This window comes from Haemaphysalis longicornis, unplaced genomic scaffold, assembly GCF_048455015.1.
Source record: "Haemaphysalis longicornis isolate Haplotype H1 unplaced genomic scaffold, Haemaphysalis longicornis Haplotype H1 scaffold_1, whole genome shotgun sequence".
NCBI lineage: Eukaryota > Metazoa > Arthropoda > Arachnida > Ixodida > Ixodidae > Haemaphysalis > Haemaphysalis longicornis.
Genome location: NW_027526203.1, coordinates 425463332 through 425469331, shown reverse-complemented (window position 1 = coordinate 425469331; position 6000 = coordinate 425463332). Strand labels below are relative to the sequence as shown.

General features: G+C 48.0%; 1 protein-coding gene across 2 annotated transcripts in view; it reads right to left on the bottom strand.

Annotated features, from left to right (window-relative positions):
• Window positions 1-6000, bottom strand: part of LOC144155684 (homeobox protein caupolican-like) — a 181379-nt gene that overhangs the window by 129217 nt on the left and 46162 nt on the right. The window contains exon 1 of one of the 2 annotated variants that reach the window (XM_077687281.1): window positions 5472-5578. The exons of the other annotated variant lie outside the window; for it this stretch is intronic. The gene's annotated coding sequence lies outside the window, so the exon portion shown is untranslated. Of the gene's footprint in view, window positions 1-5471; window positions 5579-6000 lie in introns of those variants that run through there. 2 annotated transcript variants of the gene reach the window in all.

The following is a 6000-nucleotide window of genomic DNA, read 5'->3' as shown; positions in this document are numbered from 1 at the left end:
CAATTCGGGCTGATACAAGAACGATGGTGGTACATATTGTACACTTCGCTTCTTGCCACTAGAACGATACGTCGAGCTCGCCCAATGCGTTGGGTGCAGCTGTGAATGAGCGTCACACGCAGCACTATAGGTAAGATACCTCTGCGCTTGGTCAACCATATCCCTTCTTGGCGCATCTTTGCTGACCGCCTTACTTGGAATCAGGGTCCCTGTCTGCCTATATTTTCGTTTTTATCCGGTGCATTGTGCTTCCGTCACTTACGTCGGGAGGCGCAATAGTTCTGTCATCTGAAGTGGCAGGTGATGTAGGCGTGTGCGTCCGCACCATGCGGGACATAGACATTCCCATTTTCCGGTGGTTTCATAGCAAGTCGAACTATGGAACCGAGCCGATGGACGGGCACGCAGTTTCCTCTTCGGCCCCGAAACGCCCGCTGACTGCCGTCAAGGTGTGGGTAGGCTCTGGATGTTTTAACGGCCACGGCACGTAGTCGGGTGTCCAATGCTATTTTGCGGAATGTCGAGCCGTCAAAGGAGTAATACAGACGAAGTGCGTGATCTATCTACTCTGCTCTTTATTTCTCATGTATGTACGCCCTAGGCGACAGTGGTTGTGGTGAAAGTAAGAAAGAAATGGGGGCATACCACCTGTAACAAACTTTACTGAAACAAGCTAGAAGTCGTATAGTCGGCTTTTTACCAATACGTTGGAGGTGTCATGCGAAACCTGCTAACAGGTACATACGTGTCGTAGCTACACTCTGCTTCACCTTTGCCGCAAGGACCTCGATTTAACTATTCATGGAGCCCAACGATGAAAGTTCGTCGAATGACAATGTCGAGCATACGATGTGCTCGCAATTTCTCTCCGCGGTGTGACATAACGCATTGCAAGCATCAGGTTATGAAATGCGCGATGCCGCAGCGCATAGCATATTTTCGAGTCGAGTAGTATTCATGTTGCTGCCATTTGCTGAGTTTGATTTTTTTTTTTTGTAGATAGGATTGGCCATATGAGTGCGCTGGGGTTAAGCTGAGCCACGGGATTGCCTTAGAGTGCTGTCATAGAATTGTAGTGAGAGCGGTTAAGTGAAGAGTTTGCGCGTCTGGTCGGCCACATCTGCTATATCCGCTGGTATGAGGGACTAAAGGCTGAATAAAAGCTGAATTTCGCGGAGTGCGTTCGCGCGTGATTTACGAGCGGCGACGCGCTGTCCTGAGGCACGCAGACGCATTTCCGGCATCGACAACTGTGCCTGCAAAGCTCGATGTTGTCGCAATGCCGGCGAAAGTTCTGAGACGCTCTTTCCCAAAGAGTAATAATACAATAATCATGCGATTGCGAAGAGCCAAAGCCGCAAGTACTACTGGAAAGCACAACGCGGCTCAATCATCGTTGCTGGTATCGTTTCTGCTTGTCTGTCTCCATAGCGCACTTCACAAGAAATACCGCTGCTTTAAGAGCAATACGAAAATTCTGTATACCTACTAAGTTCTCAAGTATTGTGTAATTTCTAGTAGTTAAGAATTGACTACTATAGATGTACTATGTGGACGCTATGTATACTGTAGTATATTACCTCTATGTCGGCAGGTGTCATTTTTTATTCTACCTTTTGCGGGAGGGCACTTATGGGCATCAGCGCAAGCGTTTGATGCGAAGAGCGATTTCACTCGAGAAAAACGAACGCTCTCTGCAGTTCATGATTTAAGAAATACGGCAGATTCCTATAGAAGAACATAAAAACAGCAAAATATGCTTCATGAATTGTACGTCCATCGCCAGTCATCGGATGGCCCTCACTGCGATATCGAAGCCAACTCATTCGAAAGGAACGGCGATCGGTGGACGTTTTTCGTCGCTGTTGCTGTCGCACACACCATTTGGAGTTACTTTCCTTTATTTTCTTTTTTTTTAATGTTAGAGGTATTACTGCGCTACTTACAAAATGTTCGCCGTCTGCGCCTTCATGTGCACTTGCGTCCCACTTAGGTTGTGGGTTTGGGACAACTACGCGCGGTACAGTTGTAATCGGGTGCAACGCAAAAAAAAGTAATCTTCACCGCTTCTTTGGCAACCCCCGTGTGGTCCTTCCAGCACTGTAGCGCTTTATTGCTCAGAAACATGCTAAGGTCAGTCAACCTTTCCTTTTTTCATCAGAGAGTTGGTGGCCAGTGTGCGCCTCAAAGGCGACTAAATGTTCGCCTACACCAGCTGCTTCTTTTTCTTCTTCTTCTTCTTCTTCTTCTTCTTCTTCTTCTTCTTCTTCTTCTTCTTCTTCTTCCTCCTCCTCCTCCTCCTCCTCCTCACTGGTGGATGACTGAACCTTGACTAACGGGACGCGCGACGATGAATGGGATGGGGGGAATCGTAAGAGGCAGCGACAAGCCATCCCGTTCCTCCTAGTGAGGAGGACTACGATGCCTGATTCAGTTGAACGTGGCAGTTGAACCGGGATTTCGAGAGGGCAAAATGTGCCATCCGCTCCTCACCAACATATTGTCACGTAGCCAAAGATGACGCAGTAGTCTTGAAGGAAAAACAAGTTTATTGGAGCGAACTTGTGCTCCCCTAACAACTCAAAGAATACACAGGCGGCGAAACAGCAGGCAAAGTTTTCTTTTACTTCGACGACTCAGCTCGAACTAGGTTCGAGAACCATGAGAGCTCTTTGACCAACTGGACTCAATTCAAAAGCTAGTTCCTGACGTTACGGCGAAACGCTCTCCCAGTCAGAATGAGATAACCCGCGCGACATAAAAATAAAGAATGGAACACGCGCTTCACTTGGGACAGAGATAGCACAGCCGGCGTGGCCGGGCAGTAAAAACGAAACATAAACAAACAAACCCAATGCATGGTTCGCGGCAATATACAACGAGCGGATTCAGGAGGTGTGCGAGGTGTGGTGTTTGCGCTTGGAAATACTCCTTTCGCCTACTTTTTTTATTGTTTCTTTCCACTTCTTTGGAAGGAGGAATTAACCCTGATGTTTCTATTCCTCGTGCCCCTTTATCAGAGAGGAGAATACTCTCTGCACAGCAGTTCCTGCGTTTAAATGATTCGAGCACAAATTATCGTTGACGTTATCGCGCGACGGAATTCGTAGCAGTCGACGACCAAGCGAAAGCCGCTATACCGAGCCAACTGGCACTCACAAGACCGGAGCTGAAAGCCTATTAGATTAAAAAAAAAAAAACACTGACAGCTGATGAAATATGAACCAGACTTCGTTGTTCGAAGGCCGCCGTGTCGTAAGAGTCGTGCAAACGAAATAACGGTCGCCTTTGCTGCTTTTATCGCCATATGCATCTCCGTATCTTGCGTGAGGCTCATGCATGGAAGAAAAAAGAAATGAGGCGCTTCATTGACTCCTAATGTTTCGGAGGTCATTATCGTTAGGCCTAATTGCGTTTCTGCCCAGCCCTTATCTGACTTTCATTTTTATCGACCGTGAAGGGATCGGTACCACAGCAATTAATGTCTGCAGCGTGTCGGCAAGGCTTCTTTCTCTCCACGGAAGAAGTGCGCTCTGTCGACGGGCAAAACGCGCTAAAATGATTTGAAAAAGTGCACTCTAATTTAAACCTAAGTGAGATGGTAAATGCATGTTAGTCACAATGAAAACAAAAGGGAGCTTTTTGTTTATTTAAGTCCACTGGACGTTCACACTGCGCTCCATTACTGAGTACGATCAGGTTCGACTACCGTTCGCACCGACTGTTTTTGTAATAGCGGAAAAGGTGCAAAAAAAAAAAAGAATCTGGCTTTTACATAGGTCCACAGGTGTCCTAAACCGGTATGTGGCCCTCCACTAAGGTGAGCATGATAGCCCGCGTGCAGCTGCGGGGCTTAAAGCCGCAATGTTAGTTTCAGTTCGGAATACGCTTTGCATCGCCTTTTTTGAAATTTTCACTGTAAATTCGTGCATGCTAGGTGTCGAAAAACGAGAAACTTCCAGGCATGATGTTTTTCGCTTCGTCTAGTTGTAGAGCGTTGTATTCCAACCCACGCTTCGCAGTACTAGGATCTGCTTCGGTCATTTTTCTTTACTCCGTCAGCCACATCGGAAAGGTGAAAGCAGAACGACCATTCCTTTTCCTGATTTTTTTTTTAGTGCGGCAGTCCAGTGCATCGGCAGCTGGTTTCCAGCGCGCCGTGTTTACCGCATTTAGATAACCAGGTGTAGTAGATACGTTGCAGGACTCGGTGCATGTCCATGTGTGCGCTGCCGCTACAGGCGAAAAAGAAGGAAAACCGAGATGACTGACCGCGTCAAACGTTGCTTGTTAGTATACAGCCGCAGACAGAGTTTTCCTCTTTCTTTTTCTACCTCGAAAGTAAAGCGACGTGGCAAAATATTTTTGTTTTGCCTCAGAAACCATGTGCTGCTTTTCACTTATACACCTGTGTAATGAAAAAAAAAAATCAGGGAAGCTTGCACTCACGCGCAAGCCTTGAATGGCGAAGCTGTTATGGGTGAGCATTGCCGGACGCGTAGTTAGGTTTCAGTATCATTGTTTATTTGCATAGTTGCGGTACTAGTAATCGTCGTTATATGCATCGAAGAGGTCGTCGTCTTCTTCGCGAAGAGTGGTAGCTGCAAAGTCATCCCCAGCATTGTAGACTTCCACAAGCTCTTCGTCATCGACTCGAGGCAGCGGTGGCGGGATCTGCAAGTCGTCTCGGGAAGGATTGGGACACTCGTAGCCATGTCTCCAATTATCCATAATGGCTTCTAGAGATAGCGGTGGCCGCGGTGACCTCTCCCAAGCAGGGTATCTTTTCAGCTTTAGGATTAGCGCTGGAGTATTTGTTTACATGCCCGATAGCGCTTGAGGACGGCGCAGGAGTATTTTTTCTTTTATTTTGCTGCGGGCACTGCACGTGCCGAGGACGCTCGGCGGTCGCCGCGAGAGACGCGCTCTCGAGCACTCGCCGTTTTTTCGCTCCTCGGGGTTTTCGCCAGTTTTTTTTTTTTTTTTTTTTGCTAAAGCCATTGCGCGTGCCGAGAACGCTCGGCGGTCGTCGCGAGGCACGCGCTCACGAGCGCTTGCCACTTTTTTGGTATTTTTTCCTGCAACGGCGAACTTGCGGCCAGTAACAACAGCTCAGCTGTTAAAACACGACAAGCGTCAAAAATATAGTCTATCCTCCCTACCCCCCCCCCCCCTTTTTTTTTTTTCTTTTCCCCATCTTTTTCGTAGTGCGGTGAGAATTAAACGAAAATTGCTCGACTTGCCAGCAGGGAGCTCCATCAGCAAAAACATGTGGCGATCAATACATTTGATACAAATGGAAATACTTCGCGGCGTTGTACATCTTCGCAGTTGAACATCCGCGAACAAAACCAAAAATTCCGCTTCGAACGCGTGCACTAGGAAAGCTAGCAGCGTTAAAGAGAGGAATAACAACGTCAGCCGGAGGCACAATGAATCGAGGGAGCATTCAGCAAGAGAAAAAAGTGTACCTGTAAAGCAACCTGTCGGAGTAAACCATGGCGCCAGAGGTAAGCAGGCACGAATGGATGAGCGCCGAGAACAGATGTGGGTTACGCACGCACGACGGGCATCAAGTGCGCAGCCTCACACACGTGTCCCCCTTGTTGACCCTGTTTCGCTGTCAGACAGTGATCGATCACACGCCAGGAAGGGATGCATATGCGCGGTGCAGCGGCCTCCGTACTTAACACGGAGAGAGCTCGCGGACTGCACATGTCTCTCGGCTCATGGATTTCAGTTTCCCATTGGCTGCTGCCGGTGCCGGTGAGAGGACAAGCCGACATCCATCATTTTTCATCCGCTTTTATGCCTGCCGCGGCAAGTGTACGGTAGAGTGTGTGAACAAAATTGTATAGTCAAAATGTTTCATTCTAGTTTCAGAAGCATTATTTTCAATAGCAACCGACAGCATGTCAGCAACGCAACATACATGAACAGGCAAAAGTTCAGGACGTTTCGCTCTTCATCCCGTGTCTGCTCATATGTGCCCGGCAGAAG